The sequence below is a fragment of the Rhincodon typus genome, chromosome 11 (genome assembly GCF_021869965.1).
Source record: "Rhincodon typus isolate 14 chromosome 11, sRhiTyp1.1, whole genome shotgun sequence".
NCBI lineage: Eukaryota > Metazoa > Chordata > Chondrichthyes > Orectolobiformes > Rhincodontidae > Rhincodon > Rhincodon typus.
Window position 1 is genome coordinate 58,690,791 of NC_063342.1, and position 18,066 is coordinate 58,708,856.

The following is an 18,066-nucleotide window of genomic DNA, read 5'->3' on the forward strand; positions in this document are numbered from 1 at the left end:
GAAGGTGGGAGGTGAGAGTGGGAGAATAGGGAGGTCGGTGGAAGGTGAGATGTGAGCGTGGGATCATACTGATGTAAATGGTTACAGAGTCAACCAGCCAGACTCAAAAATAATCAAAGCGTAACATCACAGGAAAGAAGGTAAGTAACTGCTTGGTGATTGGTTTTTCTTCTTTTCCTCTCAGTCTATTCTGCCAAATTCTTCACATGCCTGGGAGGATGCTGCTCCAAAAACAATCAAGAAGATCAACTCCTTCCAGGCAGAGCAGCTCACTTGTGATATTACCCATCCATCACCTTAAAGATTCACTCCCTTGGCTGCACTGTGTCACTTAGACCATATACTGACACAACTTGCCAAGACTGCACCTTCCAAAACCATGATCAAGGCCCTCTAGGGATGTGCAATAAACCTTGGCCTAACCAGTAACCCCCACAATCCCGTGAATAAAAAAAAAGACAGCCCAGAAAAACCAGATCAGCTGCAAATTATTGCCCAAGTCACATATCATCTAGTTCTTCATTTTCACCATCCTGACTTGGATCTACATAACCTCATTGGATAAAAATCCTGGATTTCCCTTCATAATAGCACTGTGGGTGTACCCATACCCATTAACTGTGGAAGTTGTAGAGGTAGCTCACTACTAGCTTATTACGGGAAATCATGGATTGTAATAAATGCTATGCTCACATCCCAGGGATGGATAAAGAGAAATCTAAACTGAATACCAAGCACCAATTTCACTCTATACTATCCCTTTAATATGAAAGTCTTTCTTTACCTTAAAACATTCAATTATTTTGAGAAATCGTGGAACCGAACACCCTGGTTATTACTGAATCACCTGCACACAAAAGCTGCCATTTATAATGGCACAATCTTGGATCTGGGAGCACACAATATCTTGTATTTGAATACTGGTGTTTACTGGACTGGCATATTCCTGATCTGGCATCATAGCTGTTTTAAGTATTGTGGAGCTCAAGTTACTGACAGATTACCTGTTAACACAGTCTTACCTGCAATAATATAAGCTTCACTCACTGACACATTAAGCAGCTAAGCATATAGGAAGTAAAGATTGTGTATTTTAAATGTGTCAAGGTAACCTGTCAGTTGGCTCATAGAAATATCTTTCTAGTGAACAACTTAAACAGGGTCCAAAAGAAGTGATGCTATATCAAATAATAATGGTAGGCAACAATACTTGTATTTTGGCTAATGTGAAATAAGTTAGAACCATAGACCAGACAAGAGTGGGAATAAATACAGAATGGAAACAACTCATCAGTGGTACCAGGAACCATTTATCATGTTAGCTCTCTGTACAAAACAGCTGTGCCAAGAAAACTGTGCGCTTGGGTATTGAACATAACACTTGAGAAATATTATGAGGGATGAGAGCCAGTCTGTTATATCTAAAATAAAAACTCTTGCTTTGTGTTCTTGTAGAGATGATACCAAAGAGATAAATAAAGTTTTATGCTTCATCAGTTCCAAACACAACAAAACACTATCACATTAAATTCATGAGTAACTCAATATTTTAAAGAACATTTTTCTTCTTTTGTGAATTGACATTCTAATCAAGTCATGTACTGTTAGTGCTGGAACATTTTCCTATTTCTGCTCACTGTAAAACCACCACTCCTAGAACAAGTGCTCCAAAGGAAAATTCTCCTTACTGTATTATTAGAATCTGCCAATACTCAACTTCAGAATAATATCTTTCACTGCATGAATGTGGATTTTTCAATTCCCACACCAATCATCCCATGGCTTCTGAATGATTGTACCAATTTTGTGCTGTTTTTCACCAATCATAAGCAGTCTTCCTCTCATCAATCATGTCTGATAAGAACCAAAGGTTGGTCCAGTTTATTTATACTTAGGATCCTTCCAACCAAGCCCTCACAGATTTGAAACTATATCCCATCCATCTGAGCAACAGAAGGCCAATCTGTCAATCAGTTGCAATATTGCTATTAAATGTGACCTCCATTTTTGGGAGCAATTTAAAAAAAAGTTGAAAGTGCTAAGGCTTAACAAGGTACACTGTATATTTATTCACTGTATCAAAGACAACATGCTCATGATAATTCCCCTATGGTTGATCATGAAGATCTACTTCTAACATGTTAGCTTCCAGGAATACTGTGAAGCAATCCTTTCCTTACCAATATGTTGACTTATCTGATATACCGTTCATTCTTCAAACTAGATGCATGCACTAGTGGCTGTGGCAGTATAAACCACTATGTACAGTGTTGGTGTTCTTATCTAAGGAATAATATAATTGCTAAAGAGCAAGCGCAACAGAGATTCACCAGATTGATCCCTAAAATAGTGGGATTGTCTTATGAGTAAATATTGATGAAACTGGGTGTCTGTATTCTGTAGAGATTTGAAGAGAGAGGTGATTTCTTTGAAGCTTACATAATTCTCTCAGGCATGACAGGGTGGATGCAGATAGGATAGTTCTCCTAACTGATGATTCTAGAACCAAGGGCCACAGCCTCAGGATTAGGAGCAGGTCATTTAAAACTGAGATGAACGGTTATGTTTTTTCACTCTATGGATGTTGAACCTTTGGAATTCTCTATCCCAGAGGACTGTGGAAGCTCAATCACCGATCATGTCCAAAATAGAAAACAATAAGTTTCTAATGCATATGGAGACAAGGTGCGAAAATGGCATTGAGGAGATGATCATCCATATCTAGAATGGCAGGGTTGGCTAAATGTGCTACTCATGTATCCATGTTCCTGCAGCAATTCAAATACCCCCACAGAGAGATCTCAGGCAATCTCCTTTGCAATGCATTGAAGGGAGGGCCGGTTGAGCCTGTAAGTTTTGATTTAGCAAGCACAGCATCAGACACCAACATGGATATTCAATAAAAAGTGAATGAAAAAACCCACATTTAGCTTTCTGAGATGATACACAGAGGAATAAACTGAAACTAACGCAATGTGAAATATTCACAAATGACATTTAAATTTGAAGCAACTACGCCACCATTGTGCTCTCAGTAAATCTTGTGTTAATGTCAATGGAGTTGGGCAGGAGACAGATGTCACTCTGGAGCCCAACTGATGGCCAATCCATGGCTGCAGCATCACCAGCTGACAGTGAGATGCACCACTGAAATGTTTCCCCTGCCACACAATCACTTGAGGTTTCCATGCACGTCTCTGCTACTTTAACATTTCATGGGAATTTTGTGGCAAAGAGACAAAATTGAGAGAGGGTAGTTGTGCACATTGCTTGTTCTGCCATTGGGAAAGCACACCACTGATACAATTTTGAACCAGGTATAAACAATTGGCCAAATGTACTATTGCGTGCCGTAGTTGAATCTAGACTGTAGTGCTTCGTAACAGTTTGAGCATTCTTTCATGTGGCTGTCTTTTCTTATCCACTTAAATTTTATTGAGAAAAGCCCAGGAAGCATATATCTAATAAGTGGATGATATTTTAGCTGTCAATTAGGTTTCTTCTTAGCAATATGATTGCACTGCATGAAGTACTTGTGTATTTGGTTATTTACTGTTTCATCATCAATATGCCTTTGGTCCTGGCACCATAGCAGACAATGAGTGAGTCTTAAAATAAAAGAAAAGTAATTGAAGAATAGATTGATTGATTGATTGACTGATTTATTGTTGCCATATATGCCGAGATACAGTGAACTGTGGTGTTTTGCATACTAAACAGCAGATGGCATCATGCAAAGTGTGTCAGGGTAGGAGAACAGAGTGCAGAATACAGTGTTACAGCAGAAAAGGTGCAGTGAGAGAGATCAGAATTAACATTTGACAGGTCCATTCAAAAGTCTGATAACAGTGGGGAAGAAGCTGTTCTTGAATCTCTTCGTACGTGTATTCAAAACTTTTATATCTTCTTCCCAATGGAAGAGGGTGGAAGAGAGTATAACTGGGGCAGCAGGGATCTTTGAATACGTTAGTTGCTTTCCTGAGGCAGCTGGAAGTGTAGCTGGAGTCAATGGATGGAAGGCTGGCTTGAGTGATGGACTGACTAATGTTCACAACTCTGTTGTTTCTTGTGATCTTGGGAAAAGCAGCTGTCAGATAGGATCGGAGATAGTAGGAACTGCCGATGCTGGAGTCAGAGATACCACAGTGTAGAGCTGGAGGAACACAGCAGGCCAGGCAGCATCAGAGGAGCAGTGGAGCTAACGTTTTGGGTCGGGACCCTTCCTCAGAAAAACTTCAATTTTCCTGCTCCTCTGATGCTGTGCTCCTCCAGCGCCACATTGTGTCAGATAGGATGTTTTCTATGGTGCGTCCATAAAAATTGGTGACATTCCTTGTGGACATACCAAATTTGCTTAGCCTCCTAAGGAAGTAGAGACGTTGTTGTGCTTTCTTGATCGCTGTGTCGATATGAGTGAACCAGGACAGATTGTTGGTGATCATCACTCCCAGGAATTTGACGCTCTCGACCATCTCCACCTCAGCATCACTGATGCAGACAGGAGCATGTCCTCCACTTAGCTTCCTTAAGTCAATGACCTGCTCCTTGGTTTTGCTGACGTTGATGGAGATATTGTTGTCTTTACACCATGCCACTATAAGCACTCAATATCTTTCCTGCATTTTGTCTTGTTGTTGTTTGAGATCTGACCTAAAATGGTGGTATTGTCAGCAAACTTGTAAATGGATTTGCAGTGGAATTTTGCCATACAGTCGCGAGTGTATAAGGAGTATAGTAGAGGGCTGAGTACGCAGCCTTGTGGAGCAGCACAGTGTTAAGGATTATGGTGGAGGAGGTCTTTTCGCTTATTCTTACTGATTGTGGTCAGGAAGTCAGGAATCCAGTTACAGGGGGGAAAGACAAGACCTAGGTCTCCGAGTTTAGAAATGAGTTTGTTTGGCATTATGGAGTTCAAAGGGGAAATGTAGCCAATAAATAGGAACCTGATGTAGGCATCCTTGTTATCCAGACGTTCCAGGGATGAGTGCTGGGCCAGGGGGATGGCATATGCTGTAGGCCTGTAATGCAGGTAGGAGAACTGCAAAGGATCAAGGCAGTTTGGTTGGCTGGAGTTGATGTGAGCCATGACTAACCTCTCGAAGCACTTCATACTTATGAAGGCCAGAGCCAACCCCCACCACCAGCTGGTAGTCATTAAGACACGCTGCATGATTTTTCTTTGGCACCAGGATGATGGTGGTCTTCTTGAAGCAGGTGGGGACTTCAGATCGTAGTAAGGGGAGGTTAAAGATGCCTGTATATGCTCTCACCAGCTGGTCCGTACAGGATCTGAGTGTATGGATGAGGGCTCCTTCTGGACCAGTCACTTTCCATGGGTTGCATCTCAAGAAGGCCGATCTAACGTATGTGACTGTGGGTACAGGTGCATCTGAGGCTGTTGGGACATTGCTTCACTGACCTTCTGTTCAAAGTCAGTGTAGAATGCATTGAGCTCATTGGGAGGGCTATACTGTTGCGTGCAATTCTGTTGACTTTGCTCTGTAGCCCATTATGTCATGTAAGCCTTGCCACAGATGTACACCCCAGACCCGAACATCAGCAGGGAGTGGATCCCCTGGTTCATCCATGGTTTCCGGTTGGGGAAAATATGGATTAATTTCTTCAGCATGCAGTCTTCTGCACACTTACTAATGAAGTATGTAAAAGTAGTGGCATAATATGCACAATTATGCACAATCTGCATAACTGAGCAAATGAAAAGATAATGGCTGAAGGGAGGATCCATTAATTCCATTAACAGTTTTGATAAAATCTATTGTGGGGAAATAACAGCCCTAACTGTGTGATCCCAATCAAGAAGATTACAAAAATGCACACCTGCAGTACTGTGAACAATTCAGAAAAGAATTAAAAGATGAAGAGGAAGTTTGCTTAGTTATTTTTGCAAGCAAAGAAAAGGGTCTTCAATTTTAAGGTTGGATTGATAAAGTTAGGACTGTTTTCCTTGAAACAGAGAAGACTAGGTGGTGACTTAATTGGGATTTTTCAATGTAGTGAGCTTTCACAGAAATAAATTTAAAAAAAAACTCTCTGGTGAATGAATCAAAAATCAGAGGATAAATTCACTGGCAAAAGACCTAGAGAGTAGTTCAGATATTTTTTCATTCATTGTTATCAGGATTTGGAAGGTAAGACCTGGAAGATGATTTCATAAATAATTTTAAATGGATGTTGGACAAATACTTAAAGATGATGAACATACAGAGTTATAAACAAAAGGCAAGAAACTGAAATTACGTGCGAATGCTCTTTTAAACAGTCCCTGTCTGTGCTGTAAGGTTCTGTGAAAACGACTATGGGAGAAGTAACCAACCAGCCTTCCTGAAGAAGGGTTCCAACCTGAAACATTGATTTTCCTGCTCCTCGGACGCTGTCTGACCTGTTGTGCTTTTCCAGCTTCACACCTATTGTCTCTGGCTTCCAGCACCTGCAGTCCTTTCTGTCTCCCAACCTCACATTTTCTTCCATATTGATTTTGCAATACTGCGATCAAGAGAGGAGGGCATATGTGACAAAACTACCTGCGAGCCATCCACTAGGTCTCACCAAATTGCAAAGCCTCAGTCAGTGTAAATAAACTGTCACTAAGGATGATATAAATATTGATCTGGACAGCTGGAAGATCTCTTCTCCAGTTCTTTGAAATGGTGCAATTGGATTTTTCATGTCCACCAGAGAGGTTAGCTTGAATACATCTTATTTTACAAGGTAGAACGTACTAGTATAACATAGACCATTTCTCTATTAAGGGTATGAATCTTGGAGTTAGAAATCCATCATTTTCTTTTTTAATTTGTTGTCAAAGCACTCGAAAATCATGTGTTTCTAGGCCAGCATTTATTGATCCGCCCAAGTTGCATTTGAGAAGGCAGTGTTGAGCCACCTTCTTGAGCCAGTGTTGCAACACTGTTAGAACACAAATACACTCCTAACAATCCCTCACCAAACTGAGCACCATTTGTGATTCCTCATATATGCAAGCAGTCTGTGTTCAAATGCAGCAAGACCTGAACAAGTTGGAGATTGGGAAGAGAAGGGGCAAGGCACATTCACATCACACATGCCAGGCAATGATCATTTCTAAAAAGAGAGAATCTAACCATCACACCCTCTGACATTACTGTCATGAAATCCCCCACAAAAAACACCAGAAACTGAACTGGATTAGTCACATAAATACTGTGGCTACAAAAGGAGGATCTCACCTCCTGTCTCCGCAAAGCCTGTCTATGATTGATAAAAGAAATTCTGGAGTGTGATGGAATTCTCCCCACTTGCCTGGACGAGTACAACTCCAACGTCACTCAAGAATAATGATACTGATAATTATCATATAATAGTGATAACGAACAGTCATCAAGACTTGAAACGTTAGCTCGTTCTCTCTCCATGGATGCTGTCTGATCCATTGCGATCTCCAGCATTTGTTGTTGTCATCTGTACAGGCACTGCCATAATTCCATTCTTCACAATAATTAGGAAACCACAGTAGCACACAGCTTTGGACCATCCAATTTATCAATGCAATTTCACCTTTGGACCATTAATGACTGAGGAAAGCAGGCATTTTACAAATTCTTATTAAAGGCATAATTTACCCACAGTGGTCAGGTGTAAAGTAATATGTAATGGAGGCAAAACATGAACAGAACATTTAATGGTACCATTTCTATAACCTACTGGGGTGAAGTTGTTGAGTTATTTGGGGTGTGCAATTTATGTATTCTTGCATGAAAACAGCACCATGATGAAAGACCCAGAAAACATAAAGGCATTTCTTCCTCTTATATTTCTTCCTGGCATTTGGCAATACTTAGAAAGAAAACTGTCAGAAAGTTTTCCAATTTTTTACTTGAAGGTTTCTCGGTACAAAGCGCAAAAAAAGTGTTGATAATATATCACGCTTGATCAAATACTGCAGGATGCCATCATTTCTGGTCCTAGGTCTGCAAACAGGAACTCATCCAACTTCCCTCCTATTTTACAAAGTCCATGATTCTTCCATTTCAAATATTTTCTTAATTTCCTTGTAATTGTTGAAGTTTCAGCAAAATAATTTCCCCTCCAGAAGCAGAAGAAAAATCCTCTGACTTCCTCCTTTGATTTTCAAGGAACAATTCTCATTTGACATCTCCTTGTTAGAGATTCAGTACAGTGAAAACGCTGTCATTCTCTGTCCTACAGAAAAAGGAAAACCAGTCCTTGCCACTCACTACGCTGAGCAGTCTGTAGAGTTTCTAAGCAGCTTTCCGCTTATCTGATGCTTAATCCAATGTGGCACCATTTTCAAGGGATGTGACTGTCAGGAGCAGGAAAGGAAAAGTATGGGTCTTCGCCAAACAAATCAAAGAAACTTCACTGGACCAAGTGGGTGAAAATTTCATTGTGTAGTGTTCCTTCAAGGCAGGAAGCTCCAAGAAGAAACCAACACAGCCTGAGCAGGGAGTGGCCCAGAATCATAGAATCCCTACAGCGTGGAAGCAGGCCATTCAGCCCATTCCATCCATACCAACCCTCTGAAGAGCATTCTACCCAGATCCACTCCCCTAACCTATCCTTATGACCCTACATTTCCCATGGCCAATCCACCTCACCTGCACATCTTTGCGAATGTGGAGGAAACTGGAGCACCTAGAGGAGGCCCCCACAGACACGGGGAGAATGTGCAAACTCTGTACAGACAGTCACCCGGGGCTGGAATCAAACCCAGGTCCCTGGCGCTGTGAGGCAGCAGTGCTAACTACACCGTGCCACCCCTACATCACCTATCACTGGGCAATAAACTGAAGTTTATCTGGCATCAATGAAGCAATGCCACGTAACCTAATCTTTCCCCCACACCAAAAGAAAAGCAATGAAAAAAAAGTCCATATACATATTGCTTTTAAATCATGTACAGGAAGGAAAATAGAGATTGGAGTAGACAAACTGGGTTAAGAGGGAGGATGAAGAAAACAGACAGAAAAAAATAAAACTAAGCTTTCAATCTTCAACACTACTTAGATTCCGAAAGAATGAAACTCCTTATTTTTAAAGACAAAATTTACAGGGCCAGAAAGTCAGTAAACTTCAGTGATCACGAATTAAAAAAAAACTCACCTATTGAATATACTCGCTTTAACTTTTAAAAGGTTTAGTTGGTACTGGTTGATAAGTACCATACCTTGATCTATTCAGTGCTTAGCCAATTGATGAGAACATTATAGGGTAGGCTGTGGAGTATCAAGGCATCTTTGACAGGGACTTTTGGATTCTCACATTTATCATACTTAAAGGCACAGCGTGAATTTTGCAAGCTTTTGTTGGATTCGCTATGAGTGACAGATGATATTATCAATGCAAAATTCAAGCAAATCTTTCATAATGACTTCCAAAATATTTCACAATTTCTGTAATCATAACAGCTCGACTTTTAGCTATTCAGCAATTAACTGCTCAGGCATCTAATTGAGTCACTTAAGTCACATGCTTGCTTGGAAATGATGTTAGAACCTATTGTTCAAAAATTACTATCGGACTTCTTAACAAAATCACTTCCATAGAACCGACAACTAAAATCTATTTTCTTCCACTTCAGAATCACAAAAGATAATAATACATTGTAAATCCTTATCACACCTGCACCTGCCCAGCAATTGTAGCCATCGCACCCTGGTAATTTCATACTATCATTTACGGGTTCACACATTACAGGCAACTTGTTGACTGGGGAGGCATGAAAATCTGTTGGTTCCAGTGTGAAGCCCATCCTATGTCACTGGCAGAGATAGACAGGAGGCAGTTCCTTGGGAATGTCAACTTTTAAGTAGATAAGAGGACCAGCAGTGTGGAATCTTTAGGTCATTCAACTCTGAGTACCACTGGGTTCAGCACACGCTGTACCTATGGCACAGGACACGAAAATCATGCTGCAGCCTGATTTATATATTTCAAGAAATGCCCACAAATAGTTTGGTTGGAAATCCTAGTTGTCTACTTTGAGGTACTGCAGCAAATCATGTTGAGTTTACTTTTACAGCCATATATTTTTATTGCAAAACAGAACAAATAGCAGTCAACATCACCCATGAGGTGTCCAAAACGACACACAATAGTCAAGTGTCCAATTTTCAGGCATATATTCACAATTATTTATTTCCTTTTCCTTTTGTATTTATTACAATCGTGGAGAACTGGACTGTCAATTTTTGACATCCATCATTTGATTTTTAATACCACGGACCTTTCAGGGTCTTTTACTCTAATGAAAGAAGGACATAGCAATCACCTGTGCAGGTTGAGCCAGCTCATAAAACTATCAACAAAAAAGAACCAGTCGGGGTTGCAATTAACATAGATATAAAAAGGCACTGAAACTCAGATCTATATCTCCAGTTTGATTTATATCTTTCTCAATGAAGTTCACACACTGGGAATGGAAATCCCCTTTTATTTATCTGGCTTGTAAAAACAATAAAGTCACATGGGAATACATAAATGAACTGTATTTCAAGCATCTGCTTTTTGGTGCACGTGGAGAGGACAAAATAAATCTATAATAGCAGTAGTGGAAAACTCTCTCCTGTCTCCTTTTCAGCTTCTCAAAAGACAATGCTCAATGAGAAAGCAAATTAAAGAAACATCCACTCACTGAGAACTCAAAGATATCTGCCAATTTTGCTATTTGCAAGGATACAAAACATCAATTAAACAAATATGGTTTTAGGTTAAAACCTATCACCTCAAGATTATGAAGAAATCATAAACCACCATATTATTTTATTGCCTTGTCTGTGCTGGGCAAGCTCTTTTTAAATTTTCTGGGTTTATGCATGTTTTTGGTGTCTTGATTTATTATTTTACTTGGGGCTAGTGAGTAATAAAGTTCTTTATTTCACTCAAGAAAACATTGCATAGATTTTGTTAATTTTGAACTAGTGAATTATGTTTTAATTGAAGTGTGATATGCCTGCATGATAAAAATTAAATACAATCTTTGCTACATCCAACTGAAAGGGTTAAAAAGAGGAGACCGTAATTAAATTGAAGACTTGTGGTCGGCAAATGAAAGAATTCAAACAGTGGAGAAAATAAATTGTTCCTTCAAAAGCTAATGAAAAAGAGTAATAACTGTTTAAGGACCTCATGTGAGTCTATTGTTAAGAATTATGTTTAACTATAAGTTGAATTAATACCTTGTGCATTAAGAATTGGTTGATAAAATCTCTCATTTTTAGAGTTATATGCAAGAGTTTACTGTGGTGAGATGGATCTGGACATTTGTTTTGTTTACATGCATTTTACAATGTTTTACACCTTAACTAGTAAACCTGGGTGGTTAACAATTCAGTGTATTTAGAAAAAGAACTGTTGCCTCGCAACAAGAGACCAAATACACAGAGAAAACCGGAACAATCCGGAACAATTCGGAACATCAGTAGCGCGGGTGTGAGTGTACCACAGATTGGAGGTGAGGCAGATGGTCAGCTGAGTTTAGAAATGTCAAAGAGGTTTGCTCTGAAGTTAAACAGTGAGCTTAGCTTGCAGTTGGCTTCAGGTGTCTCAGGAAGAGGCACCAGATAAAGGGGAAAAAAAACCTTTAAAAACTGCACAGAAATTTGCCAAAAGGTAACTAAATGCAACTGTGCAGGCCTGAGCCTGAGCAGTGTGAAGATAGTGGTGATCCTTCACTGGACATCTAAGTTTATTGTAAGGATATTGTTGGGATGAAAAAAGGTAGAGTTAAGTTCAGTCTGATGTGTGCAATAATATCTTTTCAACCTTTCTTTTGCTTAGTGTTAATATAGATCATGTTTTCTTCTGGTTTGATAAACAATTTATTCTTTACATTAAAAGTATTCTGTCAGTCTTTTGTGAATGTGTTCAGTGACTTTCTTCCACAGCGAAATAAAAGTAAAGATTTAACAACCCAGCTATCACTCTGGGTCTGACTTGCCCAGTGCCAACCTTGGCTTGAACTATAACATCACATTTGCTACTAATATTTTCATTAAACAGGATGAGATAATGTTTAAAGAATTAGAGGCATGGGCGCTGCAACAATTGAAAGGCCACTACAGCCACTATCTAAAGGGTGGAAACGAAGGACAGCGAAAGAGATAAATCAACAACAGAAGAACTAAGATCAGAACGGGAATTCTAAATGAAAAAGCAAGGTAGAGAATTCCAGTAACGGGAATGAGAAAGAGAGAGTGAGAGGCAGAAACAGGAGAAAAAGAGAGCTTTTCGGTAAAGGAAAGAGAGTTTAAATCGAAGCAGCTCAAACACACAAGGAAGAATTCCGGTTAAGGCAGCTCCAATGAAGGGACCATATCTAAGTCAGACTTAATGGCTAAAGTAGTCAAATCATCCATTAAATCCCTAAGGTTGATGGGGAAGTGGTGAGTGCCTGCTTTATCTCTGTGAAAGATTAGCACTGCAGTTAAAGCGGCCAGCGCACTGATGGACACTTTTGTTGCAGAGCAGGCTGACAGGGAAAGCGTCTTAAGTTTATCCATTCTTCAATAAGGGGAGTGCCACTGATGAGGTACAGATAGAGTTAATGGGAGGTGTCTTTTCCCTAGCATGGGAGAATTCAAGACGAGAGGACACAATTTTATGGTGAGAGGAGAGAGATTTAAAAAATACACGAGGGGCTTTTTTTTTTACACAGAGGGTGGTTCGAGTGTGGAATGAACTTCCTGAGGAAGTGGTGGATATGGGTACAATTACAACATTTAAAAGACATTTTGATAAGTACATGGATAGGAGAGGCTTAGAGGGATATGGTCCAAGAGCAGGCAGTTGGGACCAGTTTAGTTTAGGAAGTTTAGGATTATGTTTGACATGGTCTCGTTAGACCAAAGTTTCCGTGCTGTATGACTCTTTGACTAACAGGCAGCAAATGGGACTATTGCAGGGGGATGTCAGGGGCATATAGACAAAAAAAAAAATCTGTATTCTAAGAAATGGCCTGACCAGATGTACCTAGAATATGAACAGCTTAGGCAGGTCTCTTTTGACCATTTTGGCTTTGGGCACTTGAAATTGATTTCTCCTGTGAAAAACCTTTTGAGGTCATTCTCCACAAGGAAATCAAAAACTTTGTTCCATTTCCAAATCTATTTCAAGGGACACAGGGCAGCAGGGCTCAGAAAGGCAGCCTTTCTTATTGACAACTACGGATGGAGGCTGGGGTCTAGAATCTTTCACAGATAACAGGGAGAAAAAGAGTGAATGAGGCAAGTACCCTAGCGATAGGTTGGAGAAAGTAGAGAAGGCAAACAGAGTAAACAGAACTGAGCCTGACATTAAAATGAGAGATCCAGATGGAGAAGCCACTCCAAGTGTTTCGACAGGGGTGACAGTGGAGGGAGTGCCAAGTATGACATTAACAGGGATGGATGGCTTACTGGGAATGATTTTCTAGCTGCAAGATATCCCCTGCAAATACAAAAGGGCAATGGAGGGAGACTGGAAATGCTGGCAAAAGACAGCAGGATGTGGATGAGGGGCTGGGAACAGAGAGAGGTTTGGAGGAAGCAAAGCATGTGAGGTTTGGCGTGACTCAGGAAGGGTCTCTTCAATTAAAGAGGGATTAAGTCCAGCCTGTGGTATCAGAAAGGATCATGTCAGAACCCAAGTGAATTAAACGGGAAAGAGATAGGCCAGTAGCTATAAAAGGAAGCGAAAAGACCAAAGGATGGTGAGACAGTATGAAAAGACAGAGTTAGAGATCTGATTATCAGATAACTTCACAGTACATTTTGGGTAACTCCAGAAAGTTCTCAGACATGAAAAGTGAAAGTAAAGTCTTATGTAATGGAAGAGTCAGAGAAGAATATAGCAGAAACCGAACCCCCACCTCATTGCAGTGGTGTTCTAGAGGAAGTGGAACAAGTTAAGCGAAATCCATTTCCAAACCAAAAGGAAATGGTATGGAACATACTACAGAGCAGTCAACAATGGTGGAGACCACTAAAGGCATACCAGCAAGGTGTGATCAAAAGAATAAAATAGAGTTTTAAACTCAACCAGTCCAAACAAATTGATGCAAAGTTCAATGAGAGGGAGGTGTAGAATGTAGGTGCAGACATCCCACACAGGCAAACATCAAATTACCATCCAATGAGTTCTAAGAAATCAAATTTGTTAAAAATGTCTGAACGTAGTCCTTGGGTTATAGGCCAGGAGAGCGAAGAGTTAAAATTACAGAAAGGTGATACATCCTAGGCAATACGTCCAGCTCTCATTCCCAAAACATGTGGGTGTGTGTGTGTGTGTCATTACCCCACTTCTTATATGTTCTTTCATCCCGACTCTGTAATGGAACAAGCAATGTAAAGATCAAAGGAGAAACATTGTTTGTTATCTTTCTTGGGGTTTGTGAGACATTACAACAGTGATAAAACAACCAATCCTTGAATTCAATCATTTGATTCTTAATACACAGGACCTTTCCTGGACTAAAATGTCTTTATTAAAAAGGTGGAATACTGACATAAGATGGCTATAGAGAACTCCAGACCACAGTTTGTGCCAGTTCCTGAAACCATCAATATGAAAGCATCTGAGCTGAAATTAACACTGACATCAGAAGGCATTTAAACTCAGATCTTTATCGCATAATAGAGATAGAAGTCACCTTCCAGCTTAGAAGAACAGTGAACACACACATGGAATACACAAATGAACTGTATTTCAAGTGCCTGCTTTTTAAGCACAACAGAGACAGGAAGAAATTGTTTTGTAATGGCAGAACTATAAAACTCTCTCTCTATCTCTGTTTCCTCTCACCTTTTCGAAGGATAAGGCTAAGTGAAGCTAACTGGAGAAACACCAATTCAAACAATTCTACAAATTTTTCTACTGCTAAGGACATAGGATATCAGTTAAACCGTAGAAGTTTTGGGTTAAAACCTACTAGCACAAGCACTCTTAGGAATTTTAAACTGCTATGTTATTCTATCTTGTTTAGAAACACAGAAAATAGGAGCAGCTCTCTGAGCTTGCTCCACCATTCATTATGACCATGGCTAATCATCCAACTCAATATCCTGTTCCCATTTTCCCCTTACATCCTTTAATCTCTTTTAGCTCCAAGCAATACATCCAACTCCATCTTAAAATCATACAATGTTTTAGCTTTGACTGGTTTCTATGGGAGTAAGCCCCACAGGCTCATCATTCTCTGGATGAAGAAATTTCTCTCCATCTCATTCCTAAATGGTTTACCCCATATCTTTAGATTGTGACCTCTGGTTTTGGACTCCCACATCCTTTGAAACATCCTTCCTGCATCTACCCTGTCTATTCCTGTTAGAATTTTATAGGCTTCTATGAGATCCCGCTCATTCCTGTGAACTCCAATGAATATAATCCTAACCGATTTAACGTCTCCTCATATGTCAGTCCTGCCATTCCAGGAATCAATTTGGTACACTTTCTCTGCACTTGCCCTATGGCAAGAACATTTTTTCTCAGATAAGGAGACCAAAACTGCACACAATATTCCAGGTGTGGTTTCACCAAGGCCCTGGACAAATGCAGGAAGACATCCCTGCTCCAGTACTGAAATCCTCTTACTATGAAAGACAACATACCATTTGCCTTCTTGACTGCTTGCTGGAGCTGCATGCTTCCCTTCAGTGACCTGCTTATGAGGACATCCAGGAGGCATTGCATATTCCCCTCTCTCAATTTATGGTCATTTGCTCCCAAAGGTTTTTGTTCCCAACTAGATAACCTCACATTTAATCACATTATACTGCATCTGCTGTGCACTTGCCTACTCACTAAGCCTGTCCAAATTACAATCTCTGCCTCCTCCTCCTCACAGCTCACCCTCCCAACCAGCGTTCTGTCATCAGCAAATTTAGAGGTATTACATTTCGTTACTTCATCTAATTCATTAATATATACTATGAATAGCTGGGATCCAAGCATTGATCCCTGTGGCACCCCACTAGTCAATGCCCACTGGTAGGCAGGGTATTCTTGCTCTTTGATTTCCATCTGTCAACCAGATTTCTATTCATTTCAGTACACTACCCTTAATCCCATTTGCACTAATCTTAGACACTCCTCAAAAACTTCCAATAGATTTGTCAAGTATGATTTTCCTTTTCGTAAATCTCTGCTGACTCTGTCCGATCCTGATCCTGTGACTGCTTTCCAGGTTATCTGCTATTAAATCTTTTCTAATGGACTCTAGCATTTTCCCCACTACTGATCTCAGGCTGGCTGGTCTATATTTCCCAGTTATCTCTCTACCTCTCTTCTTAAAGTGAGAAATCACACAACATCAGATTATAGTCCAACAGGTTAATTTGTAAGCACAAGCTTTCAGAACACTACAGACAACTACCTGCTGATCCAACCAAAGAACACATCTGTCAATTGAACAGATTGGTCAAGACTTTTGATCCAGTCCTTCAGTGTACCCTACGCAGTCTCATCCCATGTTCTTCCTGTGTATGGGACTTCTACTGCCTTCCAAAGTTACATAAAACCAACACACCTGGATGTCCCATCGTATCACGCAATGGGACCCTGTGTAAGAACCTCTCTGGCTATGTTGAGGGCATCTTAAAACCCATTGTCCAAGGAACCCCCAGCTTCTGTCATGACACCACAGATTTCTCACAGAAACTCAGCACCCACGGACCAGTGAAACCAGGAACATTCCTCATCACAACAGATGTTTCAGCACGCTACACCAGCATTCCCCACGATGACAACATCACTGCAACAGCCTCAGTACTCAATAACACCAATTGCCAATTTCCAGATGCCATCCTACAACTCATCTGCTTCATCCTCGACCACAACATCTTCACCTTCGACAATCAGTTCTTCATCCAGGAATACAGAATAGCCATGGGGACCAGATCTGCTCCCCAATATGCCAACATTTTCATCAGAGGTTCGAACAAGACTTCTTTGCTGCACAGAACCTCTGATTAATGCTATACTGCTGATACACTGATTTTCTTCCTTTGGACTCATGATGAGGAATCACTGAAACAACTACATAGTGACATCAACAAGTTTCATCCCACCATCAGACTTACCATGGACTACTCTTTAGAATCAGTCTCATTCTTGGACACGCGCGTCTCCATCAAGGATGGACACCTCAGTACCTCACTCTACCGCAAGCCCACCAATAACCTTAAGATGCTGCATTTCTCTAGCTTCCACCCGAAACATGTTAAAACAGCCATCCCCTACAGACAAGCCCCATGCATACACAGGATCTGTTCGGATGAGGAGGAATGAGATGGACACCTGAAGGTTTTGAAGGACGCCCTCATAGGAACACGATATGATGCTCAACTCACTGATCGTCAGTTCCAATGTGCCACAGCAAAAAACTGTCCTCAGAAGGCAGACACGGGATATATTCAATAGGGTGCCTTTAGTTGTCCAGTACTTCCGAGAGCGGAGAAACTACGCCATGTTCTTCTCAGCCTTCAACACACTATCGATGACGATGAGCACCATCCAAGATCTTCCCCACGCCTCCACTTCTCACCTCCAAACAACCGCCAAGCCTTAAACAGACCATTGTCTGCAGTAAACTACCCAGCCTTCAGGACAACATCGACCACAACACTATACAACCCTGTCTTGGTACCCTCTGCAAGACATGTCACATCATCGACATGGATACTACCATCACATGTGGGAACATCACCCCCACGTGCACGGCAGATATTCATGTGTGACTCAGCCAACATTGTCTATCTCATACGCTGCAGGCAAGGATGCCCTGAGGTATGGTACATTGGCGAAACCATGCAGATGCTACGACAACAGATGAATGAACAATGTGCAATATTTACCAGGCAGGAATGCTCCCTCCCAGTGAGGGAACTCTTCAGTGGTCAAGGACATTCGGCCTCAGATCTTTGGGTAAATGTGCTCCAAGGCGGACTTTGGGATACACGACAATGCAGAGTTACTGCGCAGAGGCTGATAGCCAAGTTCGGTACCCATGAGGATGGCCTCAACCGGGATCTTAGGTTCATGTCGCACTATGGGTGACCCCATCACACTATACAC

General features: G+C 40.8%; 1 protein-coding gene across 1 annotated transcript in view; it reads right to left on the reverse strand.

The window, feature by feature from the left end:
• cnksr2a (connector enhancer of kinase suppressor of Ras 2a) overlaps positions 1-18,066 on the reverse strand; it is a 410,446-nt gene that overhangs the window by 162,134 nt on the left and 230,246 nt on the right.